The sequence below is a fragment of the Stegostoma tigrinum genome, chromosome 5 (genome assembly GCF_030684315.1).
Source record: "Stegostoma tigrinum isolate sSteTig4 chromosome 5, sSteTig4.hap1, whole genome shotgun sequence".
Classification (NCBI taxonomy): domain Eukaryota; kingdom Metazoa; phylum Chordata; class Chondrichthyes; order Orectolobiformes; family Stegostomatidae; genus Stegostoma; species Stegostoma tigrinum.
Genome location: NC_081358.1, coordinates 38415625 through 38426551, shown reverse-complemented (window position 1 = coordinate 38426551; position 10927 = coordinate 38415625).

Here is a 10927-nt window from a genome sequence, read left to right as displayed (position 1 = left end):
TTCCCTCCATACCAGGCAGCATCCTAGTAAATCTCCTCTGCACCCTTTCCAAAGCTTCCACATCCTTCTTATAATGCAGTGACCAGAACTGTACGCAATGCTCCAGGTGCAGCCGCACCAGAGTTTTGTACAGCTGCAGCATAACCTCTTGGTTCCGGAACTCGATCCCTCTAATACTAAAAGCTAAAACACTATATGCCTTCTTAACAGCCCTGTCAACCTGGGTGGCAACTTTCAAGGATCTGTGTACATGAACACCGAGGTCTCTCTGCTCATCTACACTGCTAAGAATCTTACCATTAGCCCAGTACTTTGCATTCCGGTTACTCCTACCAAAGTGTATCACTTCACATTTGTCTGCATTAAACTCCATTTGCTACCTCTCAGCCCAGCTCTGCAGCTTATCCATGTCTCTTTGCAACCTTCGTCACTATCCACAACTCCACCGACCTTAGTGTCGTCTGCAAATTTACTAACCCATCCTTCTACGCCCTCACCCAGGTCATTTATAAAAATGACAAACAGCAGTGGACCCAACACCGACCCTTGCGGTACACCACTAGTAACTGGTCTCCAGGATGAACATTTCCCTTGAGATGGGAAAGACTTAAAAGGGACCTTCGGGGGGAACCTTTTGATGCAGAGAATGGTGTGTGTGTGTATGGAATGAGCTGCCAGAGGAAGTGTTGGAGGCTGGTACAATTTCAACATTTAAAAGGTATCTGGATTGGTACACGAATAGGAAGGGTTTAGAGGGGTATGGGTCAAGTGCTGGTAAATGAGATCAGATTAAATTAGGATATCTGGTTGGCATGGACGAATTGGACGGAAGGGTCTGTTTCCATGATGTACATCTCTATGTATGGCTCTATATATCAGACAAGAAATTTCACATGATATTCGTTAACCTTTACTCCACTGCTCTCTGAGGGAAGCAATTTTCAAGATTAATAACCCCAAAATGAGAAATACCTCTTTCTCTCCAGCTTAATTTATTTTTAAACTGTTCCACCAGTTTTCATTCCTTTCTGCATTTGCTCTGTCAAGCCCGCACAGAATTACAGATGCTCCAACAGATTCACCCCTTGTTCTTCTGAACTCCAACAGAGACCACATCCGATCTGCTCAACGTTTCCCCCAAACACAACCCATTCCTCCCAGGAATCAGCCTAGTGATCCGAACTTCTTCTAAAGTGAGCATGTTATCAAAAGCAGCAAAAGAAGAGTGAGTGAGGGAGCAGTTCGGAACCACAAAAGGGATTATTTTAAATGTGAATGTAAATTGAAACTAGAAGAAGATGTGGAATGGAAACATTGGGGTGAAAAGCCCCATTGTGATGCATTAATCAACTTTGTTCCTTTACAAGACTGTTCACCTAAATGATGTCAGAACGAATTTTCAGTGCCATTGGTCATGTTCTCATTCCTGGGCCAGAATGTTGAGTTTAAGTTATGTTGTGCCCAGAAATGTAGATTGGCCGATCAAATGGAATGCTGTCCAACCTGAGGTACCGTCCACTGCAATGAGACTAAACCAACACTTTGTCAGTGCTGTTGGGTGAAAAAGAAAGACACCATTGGACTGTTTTTAAGAAGCCTCCCTGGAGTTATGGCTAACATTTATACCACCACAAAAGCAGATTAATTGGATGTTATGAAATTGCAATTTGTGGGATTTTGCTGTATGTAAATTGGCAGCTGTATTTCCTACATTACAACAGCGATTATGCTTAAGAAGTATTGCTTTGGCTGTAATGTGCTTTAGGTCCTGACATGTCAAAAGGCACTATAGAAATGCAAGTGCCACGATCAGCCGACAAAGAAATACTGCAATTATTTCTGTTCTCAATTCCCACACCAAGCACCAGCACAGGGGAATAAACCCCTGCACTGGTAGCAGAAAGAGTCAGACCTGATTTCTGTGGCATTTCAAGTTTGTTTTCCGAATCCTTCAGTGCCAGAATATTTTTATTGTCAGCTCTTTCTCAAAATTCAGAAGATCCTTCCCTGAAATTTTACATCTGATAATGTAAACGGTGTGGCGATGTCAAAGAGTGGATATGCCTCGATTCACCACACACGCAAAACACAACTTTTCAACAGCTGCATCAGTGCAGGCCTTGACTCAGCTAAAAGACACTTGTGTAAGCACAGCTCAAAGTATACCCAAGATTGACTGTCTCACCTCAGTCATATCCGCCACAGTCACAAGCTTTCACATTTACTCCATTTTACACCACAGCCCATGTCTCAGAACAAATGGCTGGAAATAAGGTTTGATTTTCTTCTAAATGCTGAAATGAATATTCACAGAACAAAGAGTCACTTCTTCTGTATGAACGCCATGAGGTGGGAGAAATAAACTTCACATTTAGAGTCCGTGAGCTGGCAGTAGACATTCTTCATTCCAAAAGTCCCACAAATATTTCCATTGCTACAGCACTCTTATACAGAGTTTAAACAGAAAACTCTTCTGTCTGTGCACTTTCAATATTACATCCCCAGGGTCATTCTATACTAACTCTCAAACTTAGACTTCTATTAACCCTCCTAAACCTTCCACTGCGACACAGCATGGTTTGCTTTTCTCTTGAAGATGCTAACTTACTCCAGGAAGTGATTCAGTTTCTGATGTCTGAGGCTAGATAAATATTGGTGGGCGTTTTTTTACCTATGGCGGAACCATTCATCCCAAAGATCGCATGATGTCCATTCACATACGGACACGCACTGTTTCTCTCATTGAGTTTACATGGCAATCAGGAGCGGGAACACAAAAACAAGAACAACAATATGTATATCATTTCTTTAAAGCTTCCGAGGCCCTTTTATTGTAGTGTTTTCTGTATCAAATTAACAAAGATTCATATAAGAAATTTATAAACATAGAAATATAGATAATAGGAGCAGGAATAGGTCATTTGGATCTTTCAGCCTGCTCCAACTTTCAAGTTGAACATGGCTGATTATCCAACTCAGTATCCTATTCCTGCTTTTGCCCCATATCCTTTGATTTCTTTAGTTCTAAGAACAGGGGAGCCTCCCTGGAGTTGTGGCTAATATTTAGGCCACCAAGAAAACAAATTAATTGGACATTATCACATTTGCAATTCTCCTTCTTGAATACACTCAATGTTTCGGCCTCAACTGCTTTCTGTGACAGAGATTCCCATAGGCCCTCCACTCTCTAGGTGAAGAAATTTCTCTTCATCTCAGTCCTGAATGGCCTACCCTGTATCCTTACACTGTGATTCCTGGTGCCATTGAGAACACCCTTCCTGCGTCTATCCTCTCTGATCCTGTTCGAATTTTAGAAGCTTGTATGAGATTTCCCTCATTCTTCTCAACTGCAGTGAATATGGTCCTATCTAATCCATTCTCTCATCATAGATCAGCCCTGCCTTCCCAGGAATCAGTCTGGTAAATTGTTCCCTCTACAGCTGGATCACCCTTCCTCAAATAAGGAGATCAAAAATATGTACAAAATGGAAAATAGCCGCAGAATAGTTACATGTTCGTTTTGACTGGTTCAAACTTAATGGGCAAGAAAGGCCCAACCCTTTGGTGAACACTTTTATGACTTTATGACATTATTCCAGGTGTGGTATCACCAAGACCCTATTTAATTGCTACAAGACACCCCAACTCCAATACCCAGATCCTCTCACTATGAAAGCCAATATACCATTTGCCTTGTTCATCACTTGCTGTACCTGCAAGCTTACTTTCAGTTACTGGTCTCTATTACCACTCAGATAATAATCTGCCTTCCAGTATTTGTCATCAAAGTGGATAACCTCTCATTTATCTCTGCACCTTACATTAAAAGGTTTAAACATTCCTTGTTTGAACTTCCAACCTGGTGATGTGAGAGAAGACAACTATTGACTGAACATGCTTCCCATGTTTGAATAAACCTGTTGGGTGGCACAGTGGCTCTGTGGTTAGCACTGCTGTCTCACAGTGTAAGCGTGTGTGTGTGTGCATGTGTGTGTAGAGTTTGTATATTCTCTGTGTGAGTTTCCTTCCACTGTCCAAAAATGTGCAGGTTAGGATGGGTCGGCCATACTAAACTATCCATAGTGTGCAGGCTAGGTGGATTGGCCATGCTAAATTGCCTGTAGCGTTCAGGGGCGTGTGGGTTATAGGGGGATGGGTCTGGTGGGATGCTTCAAGGGGCGGTGTGGACTTGTTGGGCCAAAGGGCCTGTTTCCACACTGTAGGGAATCTAATCTTGCGTGTAAACTATGAAGGCCTGGGTATTTATCTGTCTTTAATATTAGGGCAATTAGCCAATTGCTTGAGCAAAGAGGTGGGTTTTAAGGAGTTTCTTAAGAGCTAGAGAGAGAAGCAGCAGGAGTTATGGAGAAAATTCCAGTGGTGGGCACTGGGAACAAGGTTGTCGTCTTTCAGATCAGCTGCTTGTGTGGGGCTCCAACTGCCCTCTCAGGCAGATGTGTAAGATGCTTTGGTGCTATTGGAAGAAGACCATGGAGTCTTCCCTGATGTCCTACCATTATTATATCCCTCACATTACGAACTCAGGTGATCTGGTTGGTATAACATTGCTATTTGTGGGAGCTTATGTGTAGTTTAGCTGCCATGTGTTCTACACTACAACAGTGACTACACTTCAAAAGTGTTTCAGTTCCTGCAAAGCAACTGGGCCTATACAGAGCAGCACGTTTCTAGTAGTGTATCATGCTGCAAATGATGCCAGTTAAGAGGGAGCCTGAGCTCTTTATTCCCTAATGTCACATGCTATGAAACAGTGAAGATGCCAAAAGTATATCGCTTAAAGGCATACTAACTGTGAGACATAAAACAATAACCTCCAAATCAAGCACAGTCCTGAACTTGAAATATATAGGTGTTCCCTTGTTGTGATCAGGACAACAGCCTGACAGGACTGTGGATTACACAGACTGCTGTAGTTCGAGTGGGTGGCTCACTGCGACATTTACCAGGGAAATTAGGGATGGGCAATAAATGCTGGCCTAGAAATCGAGACCCAGGTCCCATGAACAAATAAAATAAATGTCCCCTTCAATGTATTTTCAAAGTTCAAGTTCTATTCATTTTGTGACTAGATTTTGGGTCAGATTAAGTTTGTTATTTCAGAAAACAATGACTAATTATTTTTTAATTCAGAACTCTGCTTCCTATGTTCTAACTCATACTGTGCTCATTGACCCTCACTGACTCCTGGTTGTATAACAAAGTGATTTTAAAATTCTCAATGTTTTCAAATCCCTCACTGTCCTTGCAAATCTGCAGCCCCACTGCTGCTAGTGAACAACCCTCCAAGATCGCTACAGCACTCTAATTCTGGCCTTTTTATTATGTCAAAAACTTTTTGTTGCATCATTTGTGGCGATGCCTTCAGCTGACTGTGCCCTATGCCTTGGAATTCCCTTCCTAAATATTTCCACCTCTTTACTGAAGGAGCGTTTGTTTTGAAGCCGTTTCTGTGAAATACCGGGGATGTTTACAATGCTAAAGGTGCTACATAAGTACAAATTGTTGTTGTTCTTTACCATTGTTGCTGTGACTTTCTAAATCTGGAATTGGATTCAGAATAAAGGGAATTTCTTTCATTTTGAACCAAGGTACAATCCAATGAATTTGCTGAATTAAGATCCTTGAAATGTCCTTGCCCTCAATGATGGCGAAGACCAAACCTAAAATCAACTAAAAGTTTGAAATCAGCTTTTTGTAATTGTGTCATCCCAACAAGTCTTCAACTGTTCAGTATTTGTGTGGAACTGTTGACTATTTTCCTTGCTCTGTGGGTGTGGTTACAGAGAAAGAGAAACTGAAAGTAAACTGGTATCTGCAGACATTTCAAAGAAAGTTTGGAATAAAGTCTGGTTCACATGTAGCACCCAGCATGTGTTGTCTCTGCATATATTCAAAGTACAAACCACAAAATCAACTATTGTTCCTTTGAAGGCCAGATTTTATTTTATTGCAGCCATTATCCTCTGGTGTTCTTATCATCTGCTTTAACTGAAATACCAGGAAATCCATACCGTGGTTGATTGCGAACACATATCTGAAATTGACCAGGTGTTGACTGGGAAATAATTGAACATTGCCGGTGTTTCTATCGCCAGTGTGAGGTGTGTTATCTGTTGATTACATGTAGTTTAGCCACTATATGTGTAACGTAAACTATACTGTTCTTCTGCAGCACCTTAGCAACATATGCCTGAGGGAATCTTTCAGTCTGCAGTCTGAATGAAAGGCTTTAACATAACTAGGCAGTGAGCCCAGACATGGTGGTTTAACCTGAGTGGAACTCTACACTAGAAAACTGTTGAGAGCTCCAGATGGTCCTAATGCCTGAGTCATATTATTGCAGCTTGCTGAATCAAGTTTAGTACTACAGACATGATAGATGGGAGCTTATGCTTAACTATATAAATCGGGACTTAATTTGTTCCTAACTCACAGACCATAAGAAATTCTATTTTCTTCTGTTCCTGTTAATTCAGAGATTTCATGGATGTAAAGTGTATTCTCATTGAGCAGCCAATCAGCATGTACCCTTAATGCAGTTACTGGATGGTATTACATAGCCCTGGGTTGTTGTCATCTCGGAGGTTCTGCCAAAATGGCTTGAGGTCAAATGAGACGAGAGAACAGAGATAGTTGCATGTTAATTAAAGGTTAATTGGGTGGGACTTGACTGGGTGTCTTACAGGGAACAGGTAATGTTCTTTTGCTGGTGTTTTGAGATGTGTGAGTAGCAATAAAACTGATTAGAAAAGTATATGCCTGAACCCTGTATAGCCAACATTTAACCTCCAGTGTTTAATTCAGAGCTTCTAGCCTCTGAGTCATTCTTTTTATTCATTTGTGAAGCTGTCGCTGACTGGGCCAGCATTTATTCCCTGTCCCTAGTTGCCCTTCAGAACGTGGTGATGAACCGCTGCAGTCCACCTGCTGTGGGTTGACCCACAGTGCGGTTAGAGAGGGAATTTCGAGATTTTGACCCAGCGACAGTGAAGGAGAGGCGATATATTTCCAAGCCAGAATGATGTGTGGCTTGGAGATGATCATGAAGTTGGTGGTGCTCCCATATATCTGCTGCCCTTCTCCATCTAGGTAGAAGCGATTGTGAGTTTGGAAGGTGCTGTCTGAGGATCTTTGGTGAATTTCTGCAGTGCATCATGTAGATAGTACACGCTGCTGCTGCTGTGGGTCGGTGGTGGAGGGAGTGGATGCTAATGGATGTAGTGCCAATCAAATGGGCTGCTTTGTCCTGGACGGTGTCAAGCGTCTTGAGCGTTATTGGAGCTGCACTCATCCAGGCAAGTGGGGAGTATTCCAACACTGGCCTGAGTTGTGACTTGTAGATGGTGGACAGGCTTTGGGGAGTCAGGAGATGAGTTACTTGCCACAGTATTCCTAGGCTTTCACCTGCTTTTGTAGCCACTGTGTTAATGTGGTGAGTCCAGTCGATAACCCCCCAGGATGTTGACAGTGGCGGATTCACTGTTGAATGCCAAGGGGCGGTGGTTAGATTGTCTCTTATTTGTGATGGTCATAGCCTGGTTTTTATGTGGCACAGCTGTTACTTACCACTTGTCAACCCAAGCCTGGATATTGTCCAGATCTTGTTGTATGTGAACACGGACTGCTTCAGTATGTGAGGAGTCACATATGGTGCTGAACGTTGTGCAATCATCAGCGAACATCCCCATGTCTGACATTATGATGGAGGGAAGGTCATTGATGAAGCAGCTGAAGATGTTTTGGCCAAGGGCACTACCCTGAGGAAGTCCTGCAGAGATGCCCTGCAGCTGAGGTAATTGACCTTCAACAACCATGACCATCTTCCTTTATTAATTCCAGTTTTGCTAGGGCTCCTAGATGCCACACTCGGTTGAATGCAGCCTTGATGTCAAGGGCTGTTATGCTCACCTTACCTCTGGAATTCAGCTCTTTTCTTCATGTTTGAGCCAAGGCTGTAATGAGGTCAGGAGCTGAGTGGCCCTGGCGAAACCTAAACAGGGCGTCACTGAGGGGGTTATTGCTGAGCAGGTACGGCTTGATGACACCTTCCATCACTTTACTGATGATCAAGAATAGACTGGGCAGTAATTGGCTGGGTTGGATTTGTCCTGCTCTATATGTACAGGACATTCTTTTGCAATTTTCCACATTGCGGGTAGATACCAGTGTTGTAATTGTACTGGAACAGCTTGGCTCGGGGAGCAGCAAGTTCTGCAGCACAATTCAGTACTATTGCTGGAATTTTGTAAGTGCCCATAGCCTTTGCAGTATCCAGTGTCTCCAACCGTTTCATGATATCACGTGAAGTGAATCGAATTGACTGAAGACGGGTAACTATAATGCTGGGGACGACTGGAGGATGCCGAGACGGAATATCCACTCGACACTTCTGGCTGAAGATTGCTGCGAAAGCTTCAGCCTTATCTTTCGCACTGAAGTGCTGGGCTTTTCCATCATTGAGGATGGGGATATTTGTGGAGCCTCCTCCTCCAGTGAGTTGTTTAATTGTCCATCACTGTTCCCAACTGGATGTGGCAGCACTGCAGAATTTAGATCTGATCCATTGGTTGTGGAATCATTTAGTTCTATCACTTATCGCTCATGCTGTTCTGCATGCAAGTTATCCCTATTTGTAGTTTCACCAGGTTGATACCTGATCTTCAGGTATGCTGGTGCTTCTCCTGGCACACCCTCCTGCACTGTCTGTTGAACTAGGGTTGATCCCCTGGCTTGATGGTAATAGTTGAGTGGGGGATATGCCAGGCCATGTGCTGGAGTACAGTTCTGTTGCTGTTGATGGCCCACAGCACCTCATGGATGTCCAGTCTTGAGTTGCTAGTCTGTGTGAAGTCTGTCCCATTTATCACGGTGATAGTGCCACACAACACGATGGAAGTTTTCAACGTGAAGGGGAAAATTCGTCTCCACAAGGACTGTGTGATGGTCACTCTTACCGATACTGTACGCACAGATACAACTGCAGCTGGCAGATTTGTAAGGATGAGGTCAAGTATGTTTTTCCCTCTTTTTGGTTCCCTCACCACCTGCAGTAGACCCAGTCGAGCAGCCATGTCATTTAGAACTCAAACAGCTTGATCTGTAGTACTGCTGCCGAGCCACTCTTGGTGGTGGAGATCGAAATCCCCCACCCAGAGTACATTTTGTGCCCTTCACCCTCAGTGCTGCAACCAAGTGTTGTTCAACATGAAGGAATACTGATTCATCAGCTGAGGGAGGACGGTATATGGTAATCGGAGTCAATGTTGAGGACTCCCAGAGAAACTCCCTCCTGATAGTATACCACTGTGGCGCCATATCTGCTGGGTCGTTCCTGCCAGTGGGACAGGACATATCCAGTGATGGTGATGGTGGCATCTGGGACATTGTCTATAAAGTATGAAACGGCTCTTCCAATTTTGGCACTAGTTCCCAAATGTTAGTGAGGGGGCTTTGCATGGTCAACAGGGCTATTTCTGTCATTGTCTTTTCCAGTGCCTAGGTTGATGCCAGGTGATCCATCCGGTTTCATTTCTTTGAGGCTTCATAGCGATTGGTACAACTGAGTGACTTGCTAGGCCATTTCAGAGGGCAACTGAGAGTCAATCACATTGCAGTGGGTCTGGCATCACATGTAGGCCACACCAGGTAAGGCTGGCAGATCTCCTTCCCTGAAGGATGCCAGTGAACCCGATGGGATTTTCTAACAAAAGAAAGATTTCATGTTGATCTGTAGACTCTTATTTCTAGGTTTTGTTTATTGAATTCAAATTACACCATTTGCCATGGTGAGATTTGAATGCAGATTCCCAGGATATTAGCTCAATTTCTGGATTAATAGTCCAGCACTAATACCACTAGGCCACCACCCACCCTAATGAGAGGAATTGCCGGGGATACTTGAACATCAAACAAACAATCCCTCACTCCCCAGTATTTGTCTCAACTCCCTAGAAATATATAAATGCATTCACTTCACCTTCTTATGTTAGAGACCTCCACTTTCACTGTTTTTGGGGTACAAACAGTTTTCCTGAATTCCTCTTGGAATTATTAGTGACTATCTTATAGCAATGGCTTCTTATCATGCTTTTCCCCACATGTGGAGCTATCTTCTCTCTGTCTGTCCTATGTGGATGGGATCCAAGAACAGTAACTCCTGTTACCTTCCCTTTCTGTCTATAGCCAGTGTGTCGTTTTTTTTTTAAAAAGGAAGATTTGTGTGTTTCTTAAGCCCCAAATGTGTGGTCAGTTTGAATAGGCAGCAGCAGATAGTCACGTAAGTATTTATTGTTATGTTCCAAGGCTACGTCACTCACACATCCAGGTGCACAATTGAGGAAAATGCAGTTAGAAAGGATAGTGTGCTCTTATAAGTTGCAAACAAGGGAACTTAATTCATCTGATTGGCTCAGTTTGCCATGGGCCTGGTGAAGAAAGGGTTTTATCTTGAAGGGTAATTAAAATATATTCCATAATCAGTCATATATCACAGTAGTTTCAGGGTTCCCTTGAAGGGGTGAACAGTCATCAAGTCACAAAATCAGCATTTGTAATATTATTAGAAGTTCAGCATTTTTTTGGTTCTGATGGATTTGAAACCCAGCAGGCTTGGAGACTTTTCAATGTTGCTGTTTCCAGTTTTAGGTCAAAGAGGTTGCAGTCTTTACTGTGGTTGTTTCCTGATGTGTTGTTTGCAGACGAATAGTTTTCTCCTGGAGCTTGGAGTGAGTGAGGCTGGTTATCTGAAGGCGCTTTGATCAGGTACTCGTATTCAACATTTATATTGCCATCCCAGAATGATTTGAAGCTAAGTGTCTTTGTTATACAATGGAGATGGTGTGGTGTCCACTCACAGCTACCTACGATTTAACTGGTCTTTTTGCTAAATTTCAAGCTTGGAGATGAT